Source organism: Arvicanthis niloticus, chromosome 20, assembly GCF_011762505.2.
Source record: "Arvicanthis niloticus isolate mArvNil1 chromosome 20, mArvNil1.pat.X, whole genome shotgun sequence".
NCBI lineage: Eukaryota > Metazoa > Chordata > Mammalia > Rodentia > Muridae > Arvicanthis > Arvicanthis niloticus.
The window spans coordinates 39,441,239-39,457,327 of NC_047677.1; the positions used below are offsets into that span (position 1 = coordinate 39,441,239).

Consider the following 16,089-nt stretch of genomic DNA (forward strand, 5'->3'; position numbering starts at 1 on the left):
GGTGGGGAAGTGGTGGGACTCCTTTCGAGTCCAAACTATGCAGAAGCTGCCAGAGTGTGGAAGAGAGCCTGAGATAGAAGCTGTGGGGTGTAAAACAGTATCTCCTGCCCGCAAAAGGTCTGCGTCCGCATCTGAAAATGACAGGAATCCAAGACTCTGGCCAGGGGAGGTTGGAAATAACTTCAGCCCTGCAGGGAGCAGGACTGTACTGGCTTCGTTTACAGGACTGTACAGCTTTCGCTGCTGTGACTAGACACCTTACAAGGCACATGAGCTCTGAAGGAACAGTCAGACCATCACAGCAGGGGAGGTGTGGCAACGGGGGGGGGGGCTTCCATAGGGATGGAAGCATAAAGCTGGGATGTCTTACCATTTCTGCAGAAGAGGACGCACACACTAGACAATAATGGAGGATGGGGCAGGCTATGAATTTCAAGGTATACCCTAGTTGGGTATACTTCAGCCACGTTCCACCTCCTAAAGGTTCCGCAACTTCCCTAAGACAGTGTCACTAGCTTGGGACCAAGAGTTCAGTCACATGAACCTCTCTGTCTGTCTGTCTGTCTGTCTCTCTCTCTCTGTCTCTCTCTCTCTCTCTCTCTCTCTCTCTCTCTCTCTCTCTCTCTCTCTGTGTGTGTGTGTGTGTGTGCACGCGCGTGAGGTGGGAATGGGAGGGAGCATTTTATAACCAAATCATAGGGTATGGATGCTAGAAGCACAGTGAGAAGGGACACCCCAATAAACAGGACCTACCCCTCTCCTTTTGGAGAACTCAGAACAGGGCACAGACAGCACCTGGAAAGTCCCAGGCTATCAGAGCACCCTTCCCAATTCACAGCAATGAAAAGGAACAAACAGAACCGCTCTTTCCTGCTGCACAAGGGCCACCTGTGACTGCTTGCTGCCTGGCAGTCAGCCCCTCTGCCAGGCCTCTCCAGCAGCCCACTGTACCCACTACAAAGCCTCCCATTGCCCCTGAGGAGGCAGCCACCAGCAGACTCTCTCTCTCTTTCGGCCTCCTCAACTAAACCCTCTAATTTACTCTAGAGAGGCAAATGAACAGGTTAATTAGCCTAAAGGTCTCTCAGTGCCAATTAGCACTGGGGGATTTCCTCTTTGAGGGCATCACCCCGGCTTTCCTTCCGAGGTCCCTGAGGATGTCAGATGGCAGGTGACTGTGGTGATGGGGTGGAGGGGCAGGGCAGGGATCTCAGCAGCAGTCATTATTGCTCCTCCTGTTCCCTGATGACCAGGGGCTCCTAGTTCTCTTCTCCAGCTTCTCCCTAGGGTGCCAGGGCTTAGTAACTGGTTCTATCCATTCTTGTACAAGGGCAGCTCCAGGAAGCCGCTTCCCCTACTGCTTCAAGAGAACTAGATTTGGTTGGTTGGCTTGCTTGCTTGGCTTGCTCATTTCCCACCCAGACACCCAAAGCTTCGATTTGAAGTCTAAATGTATCTTTTCCCAGCTGTGTGACTTTGAACCTATCCCTTAATCTCTGAGCCTGGGTTCTTCAGCACTGAAATGGGCCTTAGTGTTAAAAGCCAGTAGAAGCTATGTGCCCCTTGACTGGCACTTGATTCTGGATTAACTTGCACCTGGGGTTAAGCTTCCCCGGGAAACCCCAAGGGCTGATGTCTCCCTGTTGTCTGAGACTACTGTCTGGAGACAGACACGGACTAAGGGAAGGACAAAGTGCAGGGAATGTTATAATTTTAGAGGCGATTTCTTTGCTTCTATTGCAGCCCCTTCCTTAGTAAGAAATGGAGGCCCAGAGAGCCAGGTCGACAGGTCGAACGCCCAAGGATTTGCCAGCCGAGGGCAAAGCCAGGACCCTTGGCAGCTCAGATTCTGTTTCCCAGGCATCCGTCTCCAGCTACTGCTCCAAAAAATACTAGGCAGCCAGACCAAGATTCATTCTTAGACAGAGGGGTGGGAATTTAAAAACTAAAGTTTGTGTGGGGCGTGTCTTTTCTGTTCATTTACATTGTTGCTTTTCAGCTAAAAAGATGAGAGGCAGGCTTAGCTATTTATAACTAACCCAGGTGCAGTCTGATATGTTAAAGTAGGGGGATGGGATACACGGACCCCCAGGGAAACATAGAAACAGAAACCCACCCGGCTGCCGCAGCTTGAGAATCAGTGAATGTTGGGAGGGTGGGGATAGGCAGAGCACAGAAAGGAGCCAGCCAGGACAGGCGCCATTCCTAAAGGACAGGCCCTGGATAGGTGAAGCTCCAGAGAGGACCAGGATGCCCCCTGCCCACACTGGAGAAACAGGAAGCTTAGTGGAGAGTCAAGGTGGGAGTCAATAGGGAATAGGTGTCCCTGTGATTTTTTTTTTTTTTTTCAGCTGCAACAGGCTTTACTCAGCACTACACCTTGTAGACTGACTTTTGGGCTTGTTCTTATTTTCCCTAGTTGGACTACTCGAGGTTGTCGTTATCTGATTATTCTCAGCAACATAACTCACACGGTCTGTAAGCCCGTGCTTCTCTGGGATACTACAATCCTCATCGCCTGCCTTCTCAGATGTCAAAAGCTAATCTTAAATTTCTCTGCTGGTTCTCAGGCCAACCTCCTCAATCTGACTCCAAGGCCACTAGCTAGCTGTGCTCACTCCTAGTAACCTCACAGGTTGGATAGGTGCCAGTGTGAACAAGCTGGCCTTTCCTAGGTTCGAGCTAGACCTCACATCCCTTCGTGCCCACCCTGGAACTCACCTCTCTCTGATATGTTTGCTCGGCCTAAACATTTTTCTTCAAAAAAAAAAAAAAAAAAAAAAGCTAGCCCAGTGCTCATTGCTTTCCTTTCCATATGACCCCGAAGCCCCCACTGGATTGCCATAACTACATAGCTACAAGAATGAATGGTCATGCTTTCTACATGCCCTGCCTCTGCTTTATAGCTTCCAGTGTCTTCTTTTTTGTTATTATTATTTTATTTATTTATATCTCAATCGTTGTCTGACTTCCAGGTCCCCCCACTCCACAAATGCTCCCATCCCTCCCCCAGCCACCAGCCCACTCCCACGTCTTCTAAAAAGGTGAGAGCTAGATTCTAGAAGTATGCAAAATGTGGAGGCCACCAGTAAAAGACCACATGAGACAAAAGCTTCTCTTTGTGGTAGTTGCCAATTTCAGGTCCAGCAGACCGCAACCAGCCCCGGTAGACTGTGTAGAGGCTAGCCTCTGCTCCCTTGCCTGGAACATTGTAAATTCCATTGCAAATTCAGTTGTAAAATTTAATTCCTACATTGGTCTTACCCTCTGTAGAAGGCTGAATTCTGACCCCTGAACCTGCTCCGGAAACTGTCTCTGTCCAGCCTTAATCACTTACTAAGGTGTACTTCCTACATACATTAACCATTGGCAATATTCCTTCGGTCCTCATTGGTCACTTGTAGGGAGCACCTTAGCATGACAGGTGTCTAGGTTGGACCCGGTAGTGCCCATAACCAGTACCTGACCCATCCCTCAAAGTTTAGGCAGCACTTTCACCGGTGGGCTGTCTCCCTGGGGTATGCAGAACAATAGTCCCCCACTTCACAACAGAGGAAACATTCTCAGGAAAACGGTGCGATGTTGCCCTGCTTCCGAAGCATCCAGCTGGCATGGTCATGGCCTCTAAGACATATAATATGCTTAAAGTTACAAAGATGGTGAAGACAGAAAGGCACTACTGTGGTGGCTTCTGGCCTGAGTCTTTCTTGTACTGGACCGGCCAAGACCCACATACGGGCTCCTCCTGATGAGAGTAGAATCTCACAGCTAGGTTCATTTTGTCAAGGATCTGATGTCACCTGGGGAATCTCCAAAGTGGTCAGGCACGCCATTGATCTGGGTCCCTTCTGCTGCTCTCGGATGCGGGGGTCGACTCCCAGAAGTGCCCCTGCATGCTAAAAAGGAGAGCAGAAAAGAGAGCGAACCATATGCTGCGAAATCTCGCCAGCTTAACCCAGGGTTTTCTCGCGCCCTAAAGGATTATAGACACGACCCAAGGAAGCCAGGACGACAGCACCTTGCAAAGAGACGGGGTGGGAGAATAGGTTTGGAGGGCTGAGTTCGAACCCCATTTGAGGTAGGGCAGGGAAACCAGGGTGCAAGGAACCAGGGCTACACTGCTCTCAGGGTGGGTTTCCCAAGATGCTAGAAGTAGCTTCGGTAAGGCTCGGCGCAGTGCAGTGCCACGGTCGCTGGAGCCAGCAGCGCGTGCGGTAAGGCGGCGCGCGCACAGCCGCGCCCCGCCCCTGTCTGTCGTTATTGGGCTATTCGCACGTCCGTCGACAGTTATCGCCCAATGAAAAACGAGCCGGAGCTAGTGGTCGGGCGGCAGCGCGTGGTGCGGGGCAGACGAGCGGCAGACCCCGCCCGCGGTTGGCCTGGCAACGGACTGCGCTCGCGACTCCGCCCCCTGCCGGCGGCGGCGCGGTGCGGGGCGGGTGGACCCGCTTGCAGGCGGCGCGGGAGGGCGGAGGAGGGAGTCAGGGCGGCGGAGCGTGTGTGCCACCCGCGGACCGGTCACGTCCTCGCGCGGCCGCCGGCACCCGCTTCGTGCAGAACCAGAGCGCCACAGCCCTACGCTCACGGCCCCGCCCCGCCGGGTGCAGCTCGACCGACGCACGAAGCCGCGCCCGGGAGGTGAGTGAGTGAGCGCACCAGCGGCCCCGGCGCGCACAGCTGAACCCGGGGCTGGGGGCGCGGCTGGGGCGCACCCCACCCCCACCCGGGTCGGGGCCTGGGGCCTTTGTGCTGGGGACCCGAGATCTAGAGGGCTAGGGGTGCAGAGGCAGGGATGCCCTGCCGGGTGGGAGAGCCGTGAGGGTGGGGTTGTCTGCGAGGTGGGCAGGGGGTGGCCATGGCCCAGACAGGTGCCTAGGGAGGGAGGAGCGGCGGCCCAGTAACCCTCGGAAGGGGTGGCTGCCGCCTGACGAGATTGGGCAGGGAGTGCCGAGGATGATGTGGGACCACTGCACGCCCTGAGCGGCTGCGGGTGCGGAGTCCAGGCAGGCGACCTGCGGGAGCGACGCCAGGCGGGGTTCTCTCTCTCCGGGGGTCCAGGGGTACAGGCAGCCGCAGGTGTCAGGAGCTTGGCCTTGGGTAAAACGGGAAGAGAGGGCCCTGAGGCCCGGTACAACAGCTCGCTGTTCTCGGTCATCGCTCTTGCAAGCGAGCAGGTTCCTTGGAGGCATTTGGAGCCAGAGATGAGTATCGACCTGCTGCGATTGTAATGTGTTCCTGGCTCAATATTTTTTCCCTTAAAAGGCGGTGGGATGTTTGGGGAGGGGTGTGAGGGCCTCTGCTCGGGATCCTGCCGTGAATCTATGGGGGCTCTGCCTTTAGGGAGGTGCTGAGCCTATCTGGATGGAGGATGGCAGGAATCTGCCTAGGCCGAGAATTGGGGATCCTGTTACAGAGAGGAGGATGGGAAAGCAATGCCAAGTGAGACCAGGGTTCCCTGGAGTGTGAGTCTCAGGGTGGAGGGACCAGCCTGGTAACCGATGTCGCCTTGTCTGGGGAGGAGATAGAGGCAAGACCCTGAGCCTTGACACTCTTTTTCTGCCCAAGTGGTTTCCTAGCGCTACGAATCATCTAGTTATGCTAACCTGGCCCCTGTCTAGAGGAAGCTGCTTGGCCAGATTCAATTAAGCAAACATTTACTGAGTACTGGCTCCCCTAGGGCCTGGTGCTGAGGTGGAAGGGTGGGAGTGGACTGGGCCAGCCCTCCCAGGACTGATCACCTTCCTATGGGGAAAATAGGGCCGTGCTCTGATAACCAGGCCTATGGTGCGGTGCAGGGGGGCTTGGGAGGAGCCTGAGAGAGAGATACCCCAGGCTCAGGTCAGACCTGCCTGTGGGCAATGTAACATTTGAACTGGAGCTTGAAGGACACAGGCAGGGTCAGAATGGGCAATGTGGGCAGAGGGAAGAGAATGAATGGAGACTCAGGAACTTGGGCAGCTGGGTTGGGAAGGAGCAGGGGAGGAGGAGTTGGGGGGGGGGATATTGAGGGAGGAGTCAGGGCATGGATGAGGGAGGGGTGGGTGAAAGGCCAGGAAAAAAAAAAGCACAGAAAGGGAAGTGGACAGAGGCACCGTGGCCGTCTGACCATGTTTGTTAGGCTGTCTCAGTGGAGACCACAGCCTCCATGTCTATAAAAGGGAATGGCTCTGTGACCCCTGGAGCTGAGCTGTGTTAGTGAAAGAACTTCAGAAACCAGAGAGGGCTCCTAGCTACCTGGAACTGCCCTTGCAAGGCACCTTGTCCCTGGCAGAGCCAGGGCCCTAGGTAACCAACCCACCCAGCCCCCTGCCTAGCCAAGATGAAGTCACCTGCTATGAAGGAGACAGTGTTTAGCTGGTGAGTCTGGAGTTGGGAAGGTTTGGGGGGGGGGGGGGAAAATGACTGTGGTACGAGGGAGGGACCGTTGAGAGACCCAGGAGGCTACAGAGGTACCGTCCCACGCTTGGATAAAATAGTGCCCCTTCCATTTGCCTTCCCTAGATGTGAAGAGATACTGGCATTTGCTGTAAAACTCTTCCTGTGTGCTCCTCTAACAAAAGCTTTTTTTTTTTTTTTTTTTTTTTTTAATGAGACAGGCTGTGTGAATAGACATAGTTCTTCCCTCCTTAGAAGGCCTATGTCACCTTGTGCCCTAGCTCTGGTTGCTCTCTTCTTCCCAGAGATGTTTTTGGTTTCTCTCAGAAGGGCCTGGTTCTTACTCATCCTGGTAGTGTGCCCACCGTCAAAGATAGACATGCACACACACACACCTCCCCCACGTGTACACACACACAAACACACAGGATATTGCCTGAGGCTCAGGGTGTCCCAGCAAGAACACAGCCCACCTGCCCTCATCAAGTATACGGTCTGAGCTTCTTGCTTGGCCCATTCCAGAGACCTGCCATGGAACTCAGGGTTTGAAGCATAGAGAATGGATTCTTTCTCTTGTTCCAAACCTCCTAGACCTTTTGGTATCTTGGGATTAAAACAAACAAACAAACCAACCAACAAACAAACAAAAAACCCCAAGTATCTCATCTGTACCTCAAGAGATCCTATGGTGGGTCCAGCAGTATCTGAGTGGCTAAATACAGACACCACTACCAAGAGGCCCCTGCAGAGAAGCTACTGGGAAAGAGTCTTCTTGCAGATGGTCTGGGAGTATATCCTCAGTTTAGCTAGTCCGAGTGCGTGTGTGCGTGCGTGCGTGCGTGCGTGCGTGCGTGCATGCATGCATGTATGTGTGTGTGCACACGCGCTTCCCCCCTGGAGGCAAGGACTGAGTATACTTCTGCCACCCCACAAAACCCTCACAAGACTAAAAACACTGGCTGGCTGCAGAAGTGTGCTAGCTGCTGCTGACTGCATCTTATGCAGGAAACAGATAGCCTATTGCTCTCCCAAAGCCCCCAGGAAGGAGACTTGGGACTATGCAAGCCTGAGGCAGCCTGTGAGTCCTGCTCTTGACTTAAAGAACCATGGAGAAAATAAAAAAGTGTCCAGTGCAGACACCAAAGGTCAGCTCCAGGCAGGCAAAGGCTACACTGCACTCTATGTAGCCTGAGGAGAAAGGGCCCAGGAGTATGCAGACTCTGTCCATGCCCTAGAGCCATTAAGCAAGAACTATAGGTATCGGAAGCCATGGAGACAGGCCCTAGTCCTGTTACCTCTGGTCCAGGCCCATCTTCTCTGAGCCCTCTTGCCCTCATCTTTAAAGAACTAAGGATGTCGTCCTTGGTCCCCACATCAGCCATCCACTTTAATGTGTCTACACTGGAGGGAGAGCTCAGGAGAAGAGGCAGAAAGGTAGCAGGTTTAATGCCTGCCTGAGCTGGATAGTGAGACCTTGTCTCAGAACTCAGAAGTGGGGTGGGGGTGGGGAGCAGGAGGCTGGGGAAGAGAACTTAAGTCGGTGAAGCACTTGCCACTCAAGCGTGAGGATCTGAACTCCATCCCTGGGACACACATAAATAAGCCAGGTGGTATGGTGCATGCTTGTAATCCCAGTGTTGGGAATGGGGAGTGGAAGTGGGCAGGTCCCTGGGACTTATTAACCACCCCACCCCCCAGCCCCTGGCACAGCCTGACCAGGCCAAGTGAGACAAATCAAGGTGGGCAACAGCTGAAGAGATGCAAAATATAAGGCTGTTCTCTGGCCTACACGCGTGCGCACGAACACACACATACACACACACACACACACACACGTACCCACACTGTATATATATAAACACCTGTATGTGGAAGGGAAGAACGGGAGCCCAGGGCACACAGGTAGGGTCTCAACACTGCATCAGGTAAGACTTGCAGTCTAGTGAGTGAGTGGACCTGGGCAGATTAGAACAGAGAAGGAACTAAAACCAATTGGGGCTTTTAGTAGAACCCACTGGGGCTTTTAGAAGTGTTTTTTGCTGTCCTGGGTCTATAGCCCTCAGTGGGAGAGAATCTTCAAACATGGGTGAGCCCTTGGCTTCATCCCCGCTACCAAGAAAGCAATGATATAATAAGTAAAATAAAGGGAGGCTGGGCTAGGATGAGACCCTGAAGCCGCTTGGGGCTGGGCAGTATTCAAGGGAGGGGCTGCTGGCCCTATAAGGGGGCCATAGCAGAGGTGGTGAGAGGATATGACTCAGGTGGCAGCTCTGGGGTTTTATCTGAGCCACTAGAAGGATACAGCTAGTCCTATAAGAAAGGCGGCTCGTGAAGATTCCTTCCAGAGGAAGGGACTCAGGAACTGGATCTGAGAGTCTGGTAGGTATTGACCGTACTATGGTCAGAGCGAGGTCAGGGGTGACAACCTGGAGTCCTGCACATCCCAGTGTTCAGGAAGCTGTGGAGCCAATGAGGTCACCGAAGGTCCAAAAGGTAGGCAGGTCCCAAGAGGCTCAAGTTGGAGAGCTGGCAAACCAGCCAGGTGGGAAGACCATTGTAATTGGCTGGAGGCGGCATCCTGGGTGGGGAGGGGTCGTCCTTGTAGTAAGCACTGGAGCATCATGGGATGCTCTGGCTACCCAACTCATCATGGCCTTGGTAAGAAATTAAGCATTTCAAGATGGCCGCAGTGTGGCTTTATTAACCACCTATGTGTATGGCTGTGAAGCCGGCCTACTTATGGGCACATTCTGGGACAGTGCTACAGCTGTAGTAGGCAGAAAAAAGAGATCTAACAAGTAAGACTGCGACAGGTTTAGCCCCCTCCCCCACATTTGCCATTCCTCTGAGAGGCCAGATAAGCTGTGTAGGGTCAGTCAGAGTTACCCTGTGATCCTGTCTTTGATCTCCTGACTGGGGATCCCAAAGCCACACACTGAGAATTGCTCCCCATGAGTTACCATTTCTGCTCCCTGTGTCTCTTGGTCCCCAGTGGCCAGTAGCCACTCGGACAGCAGGTAGCAGGAGATATATCTTGGAGCCCAGCCACAGTCAAGACACGGGGCAAGTGTGGCTGGCAGCCCCATATAGCGGATCCCTCCCTGAGTTTGACTCTTTTTTTTCCCCCACAGAAGCCTGCTACATCACAGAGTTTTGAGTTATTCGCTTCTAAATTAAGGTATATCTCTCTTTTAAGAGGTGTCCCTGGAGATTCCATCAAGAAGTGCTCGGAAGCTAGACTCTCAAAAGCCACAGTACGGGGAGGGGATTTTCAGTGTCAAACCCAATGTTCCTTCTAGCAGAATTCAACCAGAAGCTCATTCTCCCCACCATCACCCCCAGGGCTCTTGAAACCATGCCCTTGCCGGTAGGCTGTAGTCAAAGCAAGCCTTTGAGGGGGAGACCCCTGCTCCTAGGATCGAGAACTGGCAAGATGGGATTCCTGGATGGGCCTGGTTTGAATCCTGATCCCTCAGAGAGGGTGCCCTGTGAGCCCTGGGTGTCATGGTCCTTTGCTGTGTTGGTGTAGACTGTTGTTTGCATTTCCCTAGAACCCACACGTAGACATTCCCAAGGAGGACACACCAAACCCGCCCTGGATTTCACAGCCAGGTGCCTTCTAGCAAGCAGGATCTGTTCCTTTCCCTACAGTCAGTGTTATGGAGGAGGGACCTGCTTCTTTACGTCACTTTCAGTTGAAGAGGCCAAGACGTGACTTTGGCAGGGAGGGGTGCTTTCCCCGGTGTCTCAGTAGATTCCCCGGAAGACATGCTTGGGGAGGGAATTTAGGAACCTGGGATTCTCAGCAGTTTCCTCCTCTGTAGACTGGCTTTACCCCCACCCCCACCCCCAGTCAGTCACAGGAAGCATGCTGAAGGCTACCAGACTGGACCTATGGATCTTCTCCCGCCAGCTCTTAGGGTTATGGCCACTTGCTCCAACCAGAGTGGTGGGCTACAGCCAGCCCTGGGCATTTTGACCCCTTTGTGCCTCAGTTTCCTTGTCTCTCAAGGGATGACAAAAGTCAGTGCGTGGGGAGGTTACTTGTATGCTAACACTAGGGCTCCACCCCTGCGGGGGAAATGGGGGGGGTGTGTGGGGGTGTGTGTGGGGGGGTCCTGCCTCCAGGTTGGTCACTCAGTAGAAGGAGTGTGGGAGCTGGCCTCCTCACCCTCGGGTTCTGCCTGAAAAGAATTGTTCTCCACTAACCGCGGGGTTGTTTCTGCACTACAGGCCAGGTTCCCCCACGGGGCAGAATGGGCCTCATAGTTGCCTACTCTTATACAGGGCCACACATGGAGAATTTCCACATCTCTGACCCCATGCTTACTTGAGGCTCACTATAACCTTATTCACATCCCGGGCGTGTGTTTGGGCCCCTCCTGCTTCTCTGTTTCCCCTTGGCAGTCGCCGCAGTCTGACCTACTTGTCTCCTTTCCTTGTCTCCTTTGTTTATTATTTCTTGGGTCTGGATGAAAGATGCGTGCGCTGTGGACATTCTTGTGTTCACCTGTGAGAAAAATGGCCCAGCGAGTCTGTTTGTGAGGAACGACCCCTGGCAAGCGGGTGCACCGCTAACTGCCCCCCTTTGAGTCCCTATTTTGCAGAGGGTTGACGCATGCTAACTGGTGTGGAGGATGGTGGCCCCAGCTTAGCCCTCTGCACCTAAGAGAGGTCAACTGGGCACCCCATCAGGCCTGCCTGCGGTTCATGCACCGGCCAGACACAGGTCAGTTGGCTGGCTTCCGATTCTGACTCAGACACCTCAGACTGATACCTGGCCCCTTGGTGAGGTGGCTGTGTGTGGGACCTTGGTCAAATGAGGAAGTGGAATTTATGTGGAAGTGGTGCGCAGGACGTGCATCCCTGGGAAACTGTTGAAAGGGGACAAGACATGGTCCTGATGGAAAGAAAGCAACGTAGTCAGGGGCTTAGTGGCCTTTCCAGGCCCCAGATCCAGAGACAGCCTATCAGGTCAGGTCAGTGGGGCTGCTGGGAGCAAGAGAAGCCTGTAACACATGACACACAAACACACACACACACACACACACACACCACCTCCCAGTACTAGGGGTGGAACCGGGCCTTTGCACATACCAAGCTTTTCCAAACACTAGGCAAGTACCAGCCCTTCTCGTTTTTTTGTTTTTGTTTTAAATCAGAGAGTCTGGGCTGAGCCAAGGATGCAGAAGGTTTTCATTTCCCAGTCGGATTCAGAGCGGCTGCCTAAAACACACTGTGGTGAAGAGGATGCTGAGGCTGTGTCATACTCAGGGAAGCAGTCATGGGTGGTGATCCCTGTGAGAAGTTCACCGGCAGGGTTGAAACGTGCTTGCCAGCAGCTAGCCAGCCCACTTACTACAGTCTGTCTGTTGCCTGTCAGCTTTAACTCAGCCCCATATCTCCTTATTTGAGAATGTGGCTCTGGTCCCACCCTCACCCCCACCCCCAGGGAAGGACTCATCCCCCTCCTCAGCACACTCTTCTTGTTGACCTCTGAAGTCTCAGAGCAGCTTGGCCATCGTCGATGACTATCCATCCCTTCTCTCGGCTGATGTATTGCCGCCTCCCTGCCCCTTAACAGCCTCGTCGTGAATGAATGGATGAATGAAGGAATGAATGAGTGAATGAATGAATGAAGGAATGAAGAGTAGCAAATGAGAGAGGCCACATAGCAAGGCTAAGCTCCTCCTGGGAATAAGTCTCCTTCCAGCATAGAACCCTAAGAAGCCTGCCTGTTTGTGTGGACCAGGTGACCGTGGGAAGAGAACACTGCACTAAGGACTTTCACAGGAGGTGTTAAAGAAGTAGGAACAACATGGGAGACGTGGGCAGAGTGACTAGAGAAGGACAAGGTGCATGAGCCCCAGACTCAGAGGCTCAGGGCTCCCACCTGACCCATGTAGTGGCCCACCAGGGGTAAAAATGAGAAAACCCTCCAAGTTGCTGGGGGAATCCCCCGAAAGTCCTCCTAGATTAAGGTTGGCAAGATGGACTTCAATCCAGCAGGTCCAAGAGCTTAGTGAGAAACAGCCTGACCTGAGATGGTCATGTCCCCTTCTGCCCTGCACCCATGCTGGGGTTGGCTGGGCAGAGCTGGGTGGAGGGGAGGCACTGGGCCAGGAGGGTGGGGCTTGTGCTGACTGAGGACCTGCCCCTGCCCCTATGCCTTTCCCAGCTCCATTATGCATGGCATGTCCCCATTGCCTTACTTGCCCCAGTTGTGTGGGGGCTCGGACCCGTCCCTCCTGCCCCTCTTGCCCTGCGGACTGGCTTGCAGGAGCCTCCCATCCATCCTCGCCAGTGAGTATGGATGCAATGCCCTGTCCCCAAGCCAGGCATTCCCTGCAGCAGTGCTGCACCCCGCCCCCCCCCTCCAACTCTGGTACCTCCGATAGGCACTGCAAACATATTTCTTGATAAATGCTGGGAAGAAAAATAATTAGAGTGTTGCCTCCATTACCCAATTTCTGATTAATCAAACTCTCTTTGTCCTCGGCCAAAATCTATTCATTTCCCTTAAACACTGGGCCAGTGCCAGGCATCGATTTCCTCTGTGATAACACCATGCACACACTCTTGTGCACGCCGCCAGCCCTGCCCTGCCCTGTGGCTGGGACTGCACAGAGGCACTGATGGGACCAGTCTTGCTCATTCCACCTGCCTTCTCCCAGGAGCCTCCTGGATACTTACCAGCACCCTAACCCCTGCCCCCCGTTCCTGGGGTCCCTTGGCTCTTTCCACACACCATACTTGGTATCCGGTTATAGATATATTCTGAGTGAGAGCGCATTACAGGTCCTGGCCTTTAGTTTCTAGGGCTTAAAGATGTCCCTGTCACTGGCACAGGAAGAAGGCCGGCATTAAAAGGGGGAGGGCAGGTCTTTTGTGGGGCTTTGGAGCAGTAGATATAGGGGAGGCAGCTTAGAAACCCAGCTTCAGAGAATTGACAAGAAAGAGGATGTCCCAGACTCTAGAACTGGTGACTCATCGGCAGGGCAGCATCGCCATCCAGGGGAAGCAGTGTTCAGATGTCCCTCCTCCCATCCCTCCCTCAGCCACTCATGGTTGACTGTGATCGGAAAGGGGATAGTACCCACCTTGCGTGAGCGGGTGCTTAGTGCTGAGACGTGACATGACGTGGAGTTTAGAAAGAAACAGTACTGTGAGGTAAGAAGTGTTAGGTATTTGGGTCAGGGTGAGTGGCTTTGCTTGCAACTGTGATTGGCAAGGAAGACACATCTGAACCATTGGAAATGAGGTGGCTCTGAACAGTTACAGGCTTAGATGAAGAGGAGACTTCGGGCCTATGCAGTTGCCCTGAGATTAGCAGGGAGGTGAACAAAGGAGGGAGTGGGGGTGGGGAGGCAGTTGGAGATTGTGCCACGGCAGAGCCCTGAGGCCCTGACAGGGCCATGACCCCTGGCTCTTCACTAAGATGGTGAGTGACAGAAAGAAGGCTTCAAGTGCAAGAGAGAGAAGCCCACTGCCTTATTTCTAATAAGCCTTTAGTTGCTAGCAGAGACCAAGTACATGGTAGGGCTGGCGACAGCAAGGATGTCTGCGAGGTCACCGCTGCCATCCAGGAGACGGGCTGAGCAGATTAAACTCGATGGCCAGGTTGTAGACAGAGTTAGAGGATAACAGAAGGGCCCAGCCTGGCCCAAGATGCTCCCATTAGACAGGTAGTAAAGGGAAAAAAATCTGGAGCCTGCTGTGCATGCCTTGGTGTTCCAGTTCAAGTGTCTATGCTGTTAATTTACGTAGTCCCGTGCCCACGGGTATCTGCAGCAGGGCCGGGGAGCCTCCTTTCCTAGAAATGCCTGTGATGATCTATCTGTCTCTTCTTCAAAGTGGGCAGTAGCTCTCCCTCCTGGTGGACAGGCTCTTCTCCCTCCTAGGCTCCCTGTGCAGTCAGCACAGTGTTCTCCATGGCTGGTACCTCACGACGCCTAGCTTCTTCTCTGAGCCTGTCCTGAGTTCCCCCTCCCGCCCCCCGACTCCCTGAGAGATTCTCCTGGGTGTTCTCTCCTTCCACTGGTCATGGCAGAAGAACACTCCACTCAGCCTCTACCTCTTTTTTGGTTTGGTTTGGTTTGGTTTGGTTTTCGAGACAGGGTTTCTCTGTGTGGCTCTGGCTGTCCTGGAACTCACCTTATAGGCTAGGCTGGCCTCGGACTCAGAGATCCATCTGCCTTTGCCTCCCAGTGCTGGAACTAAAGGTGTGTTCCACCAACACCCAGCCACCTTCTTCCCCTTAAGGGCCTTCCCAAGACTGCTATTTATCAGTGTCCAGGAGTAACTGGAGTTGTAAGAGTCTCGTGGGCGTGATCTGCTACTGTCTGAAGAAGGGCCCCAGGCTGCTGGCCTCAGGCAGATCTCGGCACTGACAAAATGCACATGTGTGTGCTTTTCTCAGACCTGAGGATCATCTCAGGATACACAGCAGGACCACACTGTCTGTGTGAGCTGAATCAGAACAGGGGCATAAATGTAGGCAGGTCCAGAAGAAGGGTGTGAGACAGGGCAAGGAAGAAAGGGGAACAGGTGGATGGGGTTGCTTTTCACCTTCCACATAGCAAAGAGGAGGAAGGGGCCTTCGGAAAGAACCAGGACTCAAGAACTCATGTGGAAAAGTTTAGGGAGCAGGTGAGATTATGGGTGACTTGAGAAAAGACAAGGGCGGGAATCTGCAGAGGTCCCTACAGTGGCATCTGGTCCTGTACCTGACCCAGTGACCTGACCAGACAAACCAGCAGTCAGCCTTCACCAGGCCACAGCCCCCGAGGCAGCACACCATTTAATGTGACTCTCATTAATGGCTCTACCTCTCAGCTGTCTTTTTTTTTCTCCTCCTCCTCCATAGGTCAAATTCTTCATTTTGATCTCTTTAGTCCTGGCCGAATTTCCTTCTGAGTCAGTGCTCTCGGGAGAAGCTCTCGCCTCTTGTCTGGTCGGCCTCAGTGGCTGTGGGCCAGAAGATTACACATGTGGCTGGCCAGAGTCACAGGGATACAGGAAAGGGCCTCTCTGCTGGTCTCATGTCACCTTCCTTTAGCAGTAGGACACTAATAGGTTGTCATCACCTGCCCTGCTGGATCGGAGCCATGGGTTGGGTTAGGGGCCGTCTGGGCGAGGGGGCACTGTATGCATTCACTCTGTACTTCCTGATATCTACCTGGATCCTAGCTTCAAAATGAGACAGAGAAAAGAGGACATGAGAGAGGCAAGAAGGAGAAGGGCGAGGGAGGGAAGGAGGGAAGGAGGGAGAGCTAACCTAGTGGCCTGGGACCTAGTGACTTTTGAGTGGTTGAAACAAAAACAAAAAACAACAAACATAGTCATATTTTCCTAAGCCAAATAAGTAATGCCCTGCATATTCTGTCATAGTTTCAGACACTTGCAGGGTTTGTCAGAAATGAAATAAGAAGTCCTTCACAAGCCTTATGAAAACTGGTGAGCAGACCCCCCTTTCCCCACTCTGTCAGTCCGTTCCCTGGGTGTGAGGGAGTTCTCTGTTCTCCCCATGAAACACATCATGCAGGCCTTGTGTTCGTGGTGGCTCCCGGGACAGTAGGTAGTCTTCCCGCACCGCTCCTATCAGTGAGTCAGCTGCGTTTGTCCCAAGTGTGTTTACGCCAGCCGTCCTTACTATGATCACATCTTGAATATTCCGTAAACAGGCAGAGGATGGGTGTCAAGGGGGGCTTCTGT

General features: G+C 53.4%; 2 protein-coding genes across 5 annotated transcripts in view; one reads left to right on the forward strand and one right to left on the reverse strand.

The window, feature by feature from the left end:
• Positions 1-16,089, reverse strand: part of Rsph14 (radial spoke head 14 homolog) — a 74,830-nt gene that overhangs the window by 5,994 nt on the left and 52,747 nt on the right. The gene's annotated exons all lie outside the window — the stretch shown is intronic.
• The window catches only part of Gnaz (G protein subunit alpha z), a 49,763-nt gene continuing 38,105 nt past the window's right edge, over positions 4,432-16,089 (forward strand). The window contains exon 1 of one of the 2 annotated variants that reach the window (XM_034524907.2): positions 4,432-4,638. The gene's annotated coding sequence lies outside the window, so the exon portion shown is untranslated. Of the gene's footprint in view, positions 4,639-6,275; positions 6,358-16,089 lie in introns of those variants that run through there. The other variant, XM_076916942.1, reaches the window with a different exon arrangement.